Source organism: Trichosurus vulpecula, chromosome 5 (genome assembly GCF_011100635.1).
Source record: "Trichosurus vulpecula isolate mTriVul1 chromosome 5, mTriVul1.pri, whole genome shotgun sequence".
Taxonomy (NCBI): Eukaryota; Metazoa; Chordata; class Mammalia; order Diprotodontia; family Phalangeridae; genus Trichosurus; species Trichosurus vulpecula.
In genome coordinates, this window is record NC_050577.1 from 303,881,884 (window position 1) to 303,893,299 (window position 11,416).

The window sequence follows — 11,416 nt, forward strand, 5'->3', positions numbered from 1 at the left end:
AAATTAAGGGCAGATCTAGTCCTTTCTTCCTGCCAATGCAAATAAAGCTGAACTAGAGGGTGAGATGAAGCCAAGGCCTGAGGCCTGAGGGTTGTCAGGCCCTTGCCTCTCTCTCCCTGTCACTGCCGCTCTCTGTCTGCCTCTGTCCTCTATCTGTCTTTGCCTCTCTCTCTCTCTCTCTCTCTCCCTCTCTCCCTCTCTCCACCCCCCCCCCCCCTCCCCCCCCCCCCCCCCCCGCCTTACTTTGTGGCCTTGGAAGGCATTGGAGAAAGAAGTAATGGCTTAGAATCTCGGAGTTTCTGGCTCAAGTGGCTTACTTTCCATCACTGTCCATAGGTAATCCTGAGTAAGTTGGAGACCCCAAGAAAGGGACTATTATCCCGGAGTATGTGAACTTTTAAAAGATATTTTGAAAACTATTTCAATAGAATTATATTTTAATATGATCGCTTTTTTTTATAATCCTCTCTCTTTTATCACACAAAAAGACTAAGAGCTCTTGCTCTAAGGATTTGGGGGGCATGGGATGGGGGGAGAAAGCCAGAGGGTGGATCTGAGAAGAGGCCCTGGTTTGCTCAGTCCCCACCACTGCCCTTACCAGAGAACTATCTGGGGATGAACCAGTTTTGGGAAGCCTGACCTGCTTGGGCCTTCCATTTCTCCTGGGGAAGACCAGAGATGAGGGAAGAATCTGGGAAGGAGCGTACCCACTCTTGCCGCAAAGCCCCAGAAGTACCAGAGGCAGGACAAAGCCCAGATGCCGGCTTGTCCAACTCAACACTAGTGAGAGAGGAAGGAGAAAAGAGAAGCCCCAGTCCCTGCCCTCAGGGAGTCCTTGGTCTGATGGATGGGGCTTGTAGATATAGGGAATCCTGCTCTGAAGGGGACCTCTGCAGGAATGCCCCCTACCCCCTCCCTGAACAGGAGCTTTCTCTTAAGGACCTCTGGGTAGGCAGGATCCCACAGTCCCCTGCCTTTTTCAGCCCCTTGTCAGCTCTTGCGGGAGGTCTCTAGGGCTGGAAGGCTGAGCATTTGCATAAGGCTTTCCTCATTGATAAAAGGACACCTCACAAACTCTTCCCCTCCCACAGGCAAGGGAGGATTCATTTATTCTCTTCCCCAGTGAGGAATGTCATGCAGATGCTCAGGCTGATTCAGTCTCCCTTCCCCCCCAGTCTAGCCTCCACAACTTCCAAAGGAATTTTCCTCGAGTACAAATCTGATCACATCACCTCCCTACTCAACAACCCCTGGCCGTTTCCTGTTGCTTCTATATCAAAATACAAACATTTCCATGTAGTTGGCTTCTGAAGCCCTGCCCAGCCCTGCCCAGCTCAGCCCTATCTTTTCAGTCTCATTGGGCATTACTGTCATAGCTATTCAATCCAAACTAACTGACCTTCAATTTGCGGCTCACACATGATACTCCCATGCTCATCCTCTGGGTTTTTGCATTGTCCTGGAATGTACTCTTTTCTCACCTCCACAGCATATGTTCCCTCTCTCTTCCTTTAAGACAGAGCTGAAGCACCACATTCTACTCGAGGGCACTCAAAATCCTTTTGGAAGCTATGTGGATGATGGAATGGAGTAGGAGAGATTTGAGGGAGAAGGGGAGATTAAGAGAGCTTTGCAGTCATCCAGGCTAGACAGTGTAAAGTCTTGACCTAAGGTGGAGGCTGGATGAGGAGAGAAGGAGAGTCAGATGGGAGAGGAGATGTGGAGGTAGAAATGGTAAGATCCGATTGACTCTGTGGGGCAAGGGAAGGGGAAGAGCGGAGATGCTGCTGCAGTCAGGCACCTGAGAGGGTGGAAGGAGATCGATGACTTCCATAGAAATAGGAAAGGCCAGGAAAGGGAAGGGTTTGGAGAGAAAGGCAATAAGTTCTGTTTTAGACAATGAGGTCGAGATGTCTCTTGGACCTCTAGTTCAAAATGTCCAATAAGCAGTTGGTGATAATGGGACCAAAGGTCAGGGTTTAGTTCTGAAAATCACCTTTGGAGAAATTATACTCGTGGGAGCAGATGAGGTAGCCAGGAGAAAGTGTGGATGGGGAAGAGACAGGACCATGGGAGCATCTGCAGTTAGGGGGCATGGTTTGGATGAGGAACCAGAAAATGAGACTAGGAAGGAGTGGTCAGACAGGACAGAGATCTGAGAGATCGGAAGCCAAGGAAGGAGAGCGCTTCTAGGAAGAGGGGGCGGTCAAAGGCAGGAGAGAGGTCAAGGACGATGAGGATTGAGAAGAAGCCAGCAGATTTGAGTTAAATTAGATCATTGGTAACCTTGTAGTATAGATCTAGAGACTGGTCCAGAGCCTGGCATATAGTAGGCACTCAATAAATGTTCATTGATTAAGTCGGTCCATTCAACTTCTGGACATCTCATTGCTAGAAAGGTTTTCCTTATAATAGGCTGAACTCTGTCTCTTGATGACTTCCATCTTTTTCTCCCAATTTACAAAGACAATGAATGCAGTGAAAATGGGACAGAATTTTGACCACATCAATACTGGCAGACAAGTATCATCATCTCCCCCATTTCATCAATGAGGAAACAGGTTTTGAGAGGTGAATTCAGTTGCTTCCTTAATACCGTTGTGCTCTTGAGCAACCCAGGATGCTGGGTTAAGTGATCTTTCAGGTTCCTTCTGGATCTAGGTTCTGTGACTCTCTGACTCAAAATGTGTTTGTCTCTGTGTGTATATACACATACATTTATGTATATGTAGGATACAAAGGATACAGAAGGACTAGGTTGTGAAGAGTTTTAAATGCCAAGTAGAGGATTTTATATTTGATCCTAGAGGTGGTAGGGAGCCATTGAAGTTTATCAAGTGAGAGTAGGTTGATATTGTCAAACCAGCCCTTTAGGAAAATCACTTTGTCAGATGCATGGAGGATGAATTAGAATATGGACAGTCAGGGAGACCAACTAGGTGGCACGGGCAAAGTGCAGCCAGCTAATGATGAGGGCTTGAGCTAGGTGGGAGCTTCCTGAGTGGAGAGGAGACAGATGTGTCTGAAAGATGTTGGGGAAGTGGAAAGAACATTGGCAGCTGATTGGATGTTTGGGGTTAGTAAAAGTGAGGAGCCAAGGGTGACGTGGAAGCTGGGTGAGCTGTGTCTGGAAGAATGGCCATGCCTTGACAGTAAAAGGAAGTTGAGAGTAGTGGGGGAAGACCATGAGTTCAATGACATTTACTTCCTCAGTATCTTACATGCCTGTGATTTGTGGTGCAGTAGAAAAAGTGCTGGTTGTGGAACCTGAGGACTTGATTCAAATGCTGCTTCCTAGGCTAACTCTATCAGCCTAAGCAAGTCACTTCCCTATATGGGCAGAGATGGTCGAATGGCTTCTGAGATCCATTCTAGCTCTAGAGCCCAGATTGGATGATACCATGATCACCCCTACAGACCCCAGCCCCTCTGTGACTCACTAGATTAGGCCAGATACCCCTGTGCTGTGGTCTTTTCATACTTAGCTGGACAGGTCCTTGGACAAATGCCATCCAGGCTGCCCCACGTCCATGCCTGATGCTATTCAAACTTGTATGCTTTGCTAGCAGAAGAACTTAGTAGATGCTATAAGAAATGAGGAGCAGACGGACTTCATTATAAGCTGGAAAGACTTACATAACCTGATGCTTAGTGAGCGGAGCAGAACCAGGACAACATTGTACACAATTACAGACACATTGTATTTGTGATAACTGACTTTGATAGACTTGCCTCTTCTCAGCAATGCAAGGTTTTAAGACAGCTCCAAAACACTTGTGATGGAAAAAGCCATGCACATCCAGAGAAAGAATTATGGAATCTGAATGCAGATTGAAGTGAACTATTTGCTCTCTTTTTTTCCTTCTTTTTTGGTTTCATTTCTTCTTTCTCATGATTCATTCCATTGGTTATAATTCTTCTTTACCACTGGAAAATAAGTTTAATGTGAAGGTATGTGTAGAACCTATATCAGATTATATGATGGTTTACATGGGGGAGGAGAGAGAGAGGGAGAAAATTAACTAAAAATAAAAAATAAATTTTAAAAAAGAAGAACTTAGTAGAGTAAGGAGAACCCTGAGTCCAAATCCCATCTCTCCTAACAAGCTGCGCAACTAGTGTCTCTGAGCTAAAAGGGGCCTAACCATCCCCCTTTGTCACCTACTGCCTAGGGTTGCTGTGAAGTTCTAGTGAGAGCATGCTTTGGAAAGGGCATAGCCAATATCCAACCACCAGAATAATGGCAGCTGAAGTTGTCATTGGAGAACCAGGATCGCTTCCAAGCCAGCAGGGCTCTAGTAGAATAGAATAGGGATAAATGGAAAATCCGACACACTTATGTTCAAAAAATCAACCACCCAAGCAGGGTTAGGGCTTGTACGAGGCATTGGGGAGGCAAAGATTAAAAAAAAAAAGGAAGCAGTTCTTGCCTTTGAGGATTTTGTACAATATTGATTCTTCATGGCTCTGTGAGCAAGGTACTTAACCCCAGAGTCTCCGTTTCATCGTCTGTAAAATGCAAATAGTAATCTTTGCATTATATGCCAGACAGAATTGTTGTGAAGCCAGCCTGGCCCCTCCCTGCCCTGTTTGTTATATTCCAGATTCTGCTCTACTCTCTGCCCAGTCCCAGGCCTGCCTTTTTCTGTCTCTTCCCAGGAGCTCTTTCATTTCTGTCCGCCTTCTTTGCAGCTTCTCCAGTTCCCTTTGCTGAGGAACCCCAAAACTGGGTCTGCATCATCCTCAGCACTCCATCTTGGGGGAGAAGGCTCAAGGCCTTCTCTGTTCAGACCAGGAAGAGTGTATTCATGCCCCTCCCCACAACCCCTGGGCAGTGCTGGTCTGCTTGGTGGCAGCCAACTGCAGTACTGGTATCTTTGGACAACAGCCAACAACTCATAATTAATTTATAAATTAATTAATTAATTAAAAAATTAAAACAAAAATAAATACAACCAGAACTTGCTTTCTCTTGCTAACATCATGGCACATTCCATGACCACTTTTTGCTGCTGCCTGTAAAATCCTTAGAACAAGTAACTTTAATACAAAACTTAACTGTCTCTATCATCAGTGCCACAATTCATTTCCTTGTTAATAAAAAGTTGCCATTGGAATTGGACTACTGTTGTATGAAAATTAGTACCATCTTTGGAAAAATGTTTTACTTTAATGCCTGTTCTATGGATCAAGCCTTTGAAAACAAGATAAGCCAGGCTCTTAAGAACTAAGCAGCTCCAAGATTGTTCTTCAAGGACTGGGGTGGTCCCTGAGTGCCCAGCCTTCTAAATCATCTGTGAGAATGGCACAAGTTAGCCTTGCCTCAGGAAGATGGGGCCATCTGCCCTTCTCCATATAGAGGCCTGGTCATTTAGCCCCACCCCCGGCCCCTTCTAATAGTAGTAACTCACATTTCTACAGAGTTTCCAGGTTTACAAGATGCTTCCCTCACAGCCACACTGTGAAGTATTCAGTGTGTCATTGTCCTCATTTTCACGTGAGGACACTGGGATTCTGGGAGATGGCCTGACTGGGCCCTGCTCTCACAGCTCAGATCTGAAGCCTGTCTAGTGACTTCAAATTGCCCTTCTTTCTACAGAATGTAAGGTCCTCACGGGCAGGGACTGCTTCATTGGCATCTAACCATGCCAATGCCTGGCTCAGTGCCCAGAATTTCTACCCTACTGCACCACCTTTATTCATCCTAACCCATTTCCAATGGAAAGGATTTTGTTTTGACTGTTTATTGTTGAGTTTATTGCTTTTCACTTAATTAAAAATAATTGTGTTGGATTAAGCCATGTATGTTACAGCTTCCCAATAAAAAAGCTCGCTCACACTTTTGTGAGCAGTTATGCTCTCAAGTCTAAACAAGTCCCAAGTTACAACCACTCGTTTTAAAATATAAGCTTTCTCCAGTAAATGGGCTACTCCTTCAGCAGGGTTCTTCTTTCCAGGAAGAGTAGTTCAACTTTATTGTGTGATGCTGGGAGTCAATCAGCTGAGCACCGAAGGAAGAGGGGGCTTTAAAGAAATACAATCTGAAATAAGATACACAGGCAATGGGGTATAGAAACCTTTCTTGGTCTACAAGAAAATAGAAGGGAAGGGGATAAGAGAAGGGGGGTTGATAGAAAGGAGGGCAGATTGGGGGAGGGGGTAATCAGAATGCATGCCATCTTGGGGTGGGGAAGGGGAGAGATGAGGAGAAATTGGGAACTCAAAATCTTGTGGAAGTAAATGTTGAAAATTGAAACTTAATCAATTAATAAAAAATTAAAACAAAAATAAATACAATCTGAGCTTGCTTTCTCTTACTAACATCATGGCACATTCCATGACCACTTTTTGTTCCTGCCTACAAAATCCTTGGAACAAGTGACTTTAATACAAAACTGAACTGTCTCTATTATCACTGCCACAATTCATTTCCTTGTTAATAAAAAGTTGTCACTGGAGTGGAGCTACTGTTGTGTGAAAATTAGTATCATCTTTGGACACGTCTTTTACTTTTATGCTTGTTTTATGGCTCAAGCCTTTGAAAACAAGAACTAAGCCAAGAATCTTTTCCTTTTTCCAATGGGCCATTCCGAAGAATAAGGGAAAAGGAGAAGAGTCAACTTGAGAATAATCCGAGATAAATTGGAGTTGTGTAGGACAGAGTGATGTGATGGGGAGTGGGGTGTGCCATGATTTATAACACCTAGAAATGAAGCTCCTCTTAATAGTTATGAAATTGTAATGGAGACTTTAAAAAGTAAGAAACGCTCTCAACAATTTTTCCATGGCACAAACAGCCTTGCTATACTATGGGACCTTAACAAACATTTGAGGGTTACTGTGACAAAAGTTCCCACCCATAGTTCCTTCAAGAACTGGGTTATTCATTGAGGGAAGGCAACAGAACTTCCTCTTCCAGAGACTATAGGACCTTTCTCCCATGAAGCTATCTTTGCCCTCTGGGTTGGATCAGCTCACACCCTTCCCAAAGACGGGGAAACCCGGCACCCATCGGAAAATACCTAGTCCCTCTAGAGGTTGGACAGAGCTGAGCTGGGTCTGGGCTTGCTGCCAGAACTAAGCAACTTCTTCTTTTCTGGAGGAGGGAAAGGACGCACAAGGAAGTCGCCTGGGAACCAAGAGAAGTGAGAGAAGTCTGTTGCTTTGATCTCCTGGAGGAAATGAAGCCCTGTCCCTTCTGGGGCAGGAGCCTTTGCCTTTTTCCTCTGGCTCCTGGACCTCTTAGGTGGACTGAGACAGCTGAGAGTTGTAACCGGCATTGTGTACACCCAGCACAGCTGCTTGGCCTTGGAGCAGGGAACAGGGCATGTGCCCTCAAGTCAACTTTGTGGCTCATGATGTGCAAGTAATGCAAAAAGAAATGAGAACCAACCCCTTGGACATATACTCCAGGGACACCAGAAAAAAAAGTCTTCATAGTTGCTAAAATATTCATGGCAGCATTTTTTGCTGGAAAGAAGGAGGTGCCTTTGCATTGGAGAAATGCTACAAGTTGGGGTGCTGGAATGTCCTGGAATTCTACTCTGCTGTTAAGAATGATGAAGACTACAGAGAGGCAGGGGAGAATTTACATGAATAGATACAAAGTGAAGTAAGCAGTACCAGAGAAACAATATACACCATGGTTGCAGCAGTGTCAATAGAACAGCCACCACAAAAGAATTGAAACTGAATTCTGCAAAACTGGAATGACCAAGGTTGAAGAGAAATGAGAAGATACCTCTCAAAACAAGTCAGCAAGCTCTTATTAAGCACCTATTCAGCTAAGCACTGAGTATACTGAGAAAAGCCCCAAACAGCCCCTACCCTCAAGAAGCTCCCATTCTAATGGGGAGATTCAACATGCAGACAACTATGTATAGAGAGAGGATGAATTGGAGATAATTTCTCACTCCTTTGTAGAGATGGGAGACCATGAATATGTATATAGGGATGTGTGTGTATACACATCTATATCTATCTATCTATGTATAACACCAGACATTTCAATATACTGCTTAATTTTGCAGAACCTTTTTTTTTATAAGGTCTAGCTCTCTGAGGAGTAAAGGAGGGGATAAAATAGGAAATACATAGAATGTAAAAATCAAAGATATAAATGAAAATTGAGAGAGAGAGAGAGAGAGAGAGACAGAGAGAGAGAGAGAGAGACAAAGAGAGAGAGAGAGAGAGAGAGAGAGAAAGAGAATGAGAGAGAGAGAAAAGGAGATTAGGGGCTAGAATCTCAGGGGTGGAAGGAGACTCAGTTGTTATCAGTCCAACACTACAGGATTTAGGGTATCATCCTCTTGCCTCAGTGAGATTCCTTTTTTCACCCGATGTTCAGGAAAGAGTAACACTAAAGTTATTGCTCACCTTTGGGAGAGGTGTAAGTCCCCACAAAGTGAAAGTGGGAGAGAAGCTGGCTCTCAGCCAAAGGAGAGAAGAAAGGGGAACCCCTGGGGAGGGACAGGGTAGGGCAGTGTGGGAATTCCCTTTGGGACAAGGGAGGTAGGGAAGGAGGTAACAAACAGGCTAGAACTTCTCCAGAACCCGAACTTCCTGTTCCCACTTCACAGACAAGTCAGTTTCTGAGCTCCCTTCCTACCTTTTACTAGGATTCTGGAATACATGTGGTAAAATTTTGCACCCTCTAAATTTTCCACCTTGAGGCAAAGCCCCAGCTGCTCTTGACCAGTTATAGCTCTAGGTGATTTCTTCAATCTCTGAGAATTTGAGATTCCACAAGACATAGTGGAAATATGCTGCATGGTTTAATAATAAATGGGGAGGACAGGAGGAGAGCCATGAAGCCCATGCTGCAGGCAAACCAATGTTCCAATTTTCCCCATGAGGGAACTAAAAACCAGTGATTTGGAGTTAAGTTCTGGCAAATTTCTACACTGTTTCCCTAAAGGGATGGGTTGTGGATATTCAAAAAAGGAACTGATGGTTACTAGAAGCTGGGCCAGCTTCCCAGATCCCACACATGCCTTCCTAGTATTATAATAATTATTATTTTCTTAACAAGGGGAAAGATCATATTCAGAAGTAACGCACCAAGATGCAACCTCACAAGATGCAGCCTCAGACTGAGCAACCCCTAAGATTTCTAACCTAATCTGTAACTAAAAGTTTAAAAAATAAGAAATCCTCTTAATGATCTTTCCATGGTACAAACAGCCTTGCCCTGATCCCAAGAGCCTACTATGGGACCTTAACAGACATTTTAGGGGAAAACTCTTTGGGAGAAATTTCCAGGCCCAGCCTGACCCATAACTCACTCTAAGGCAAGGTTTCCAGGCCAAGTTGTCTATTCTCTCTGAGACTCCAAGCAAGACTTGATGTGCTATGTCCCCCCTCCCCCCAGCAAAGTCTATGGTCCACCACCCCACCTTAATGCTGTCTCTCTCTTCTATTTCTCCCCAGGGTGTGTCTTGCAAGAACAAAGTGAACAGTGAGTATCCAGATGGGTTGGTCTCCACCCAAATCTCTGGCCCAGCCCGCACTTGCCACCCTTGGGAATCTGGGCAGTCTGCCTCCTGGAAACCCTTCCTTTCTAGTTCCAGCTGCCTAACCACAGCCTGCAATGGCCTAGTGCTGAGACTCCTGGAAGGGTCAGAGCCAGTATCTATACCATTGAAGGATGGGTTCTAGCAAGCAGAGATGGAGGAAGCAATGGCATTCATAGAATGCTAGAATTGAGGGGATCTCAAGGCTCCTCTGCTTTGGCTTCTCCTTTAAGACATAAGATACACGAGGCCCATGTGGTTGGAATGAATGGGGCTCTCTCTTGATCTGTAGGCGTTGGGGAAGCATAACATTTCCCAGAGGAACTCTTTAACAAGGCTAGAATTCTGGCAGGTCATGGGCCCTGTACCTTTATATCCATCTGGCTTATCCTGGCCAGCCTTGTCCTCCTCATCTTTAGGCAGGCTTAGATTTAAAGAGACTTGGGTGTTTGGGTCCTGCTCACTTCCAGAAGGAAAAGGTCTGAGGGCTTCAGGAAGGGAGCCTGCAGGTACGGGCCCCAGGGGAGGGTGTGACCAAAAGGAGAGGGAAGGAGGGGAGCCATGAAGCCTTTGGTGCTGAGTAATCAGAACCAGCACTGGACTCTCTTAGGAAGAAGTGGATTCCTGAGCTTCAAGGGCTGGAGGTGTGAATCCCTGGCAGCTGAGGGTAGATCAGGAAACACTTCAAGCAGGAGGGCAGGTTAGAGCTGAACTCTGAAGGAAACCTGGGATGCTAAGAAATGAAGCTGAGAAAGGGCTGTGTTCTAGGTATGAGGAGAGCCTAGGCAGTTTTGGGGACAGGAGAAGGGGCATCACGTGTGGGGCACTAGAAGGCTTGACAGTGTTCTTTGGGCCGATGTCAGGAGAAACAATTGGTGTTTTCATCACTTCAGTGACTTAAGAAGAGTTGGCAGACAGGAGGGGACAGATGTGAATCTATATTTCTGGGGTGGGTGCCTTGGTAACTGAAGGACTAGGAGGGTTGAGAGAGAGAAAAGCCTCAAAGATAATCCAAGCTTCATGGAAAATGAGACAGAAGCATTTATTAAGCACTTACTGTGTACCAGGCTAAGCACGGGAGAAAAAGAAAGGCAGAAGACAGTCCTTCCTCCCCAGGAGCTCCCAGTCTCACTGGGTAGACACCAGGCAAATAAGCACATCCACTCAAGCTATAGATGGGGTAAGTTAGAGATTGTCAACAGAGGGAATGTGCTAGAATTGAGGTGGTTTAGAAAAGGCTTCTTGGAGAAGGTGGGATTTTAGCTGAGATCTGGGGGAAGTCATGAAAGCCAGAGTGGGAGATGAGGAGGGAGAGCCTTCCAGGCATGGGGGACAGGCAGTGAAAATGCCTGGAGCCGAAAAATGGAGGGGCCCATGCCGAAGATAAACCAATGTTCCAATTTTCCCCGAGAGGGAACTAAAAGCCAGTAAGTTTGAGTCAAGTTCTGGCAAATTTCTACACAGTTTCCCTAAAGGGATGTATTGTGGATATTCAAAAAGGGAACTGATGGTCACTAGAAGCCAGGCCGGCTTCCCTGAGAACAGGTCACAGCAGCCCAGCCTTGCCCCATTTCCTTTTTTTTCTCACTAAGGTTATGAGACTTAGAGTTTGGGGAATTCTGTTGACATAGTGTGGCTACATTGCAGCAAAGCCTCTGACAAACCTCTGATCTCTTGGTGAAAAGATGGAGAAGTGTGGCCAGCGTCACAGGAGAGCTAGGTAGGGTAAGGCTTATCTGAATGGTCTGACCCAAAGAGTGATGACTAATGATTTAACCTCGGCTTGGAGGTAACACTCTTGCGGTCTACTCCTGTACTGATGGACATTTTCTTTTTGCATCAGTGACTTAGAGGAGAGGGTCCCAGCTTGGGCCTCAGGCCCCTGGGGTGGAGTAGTGCTATAG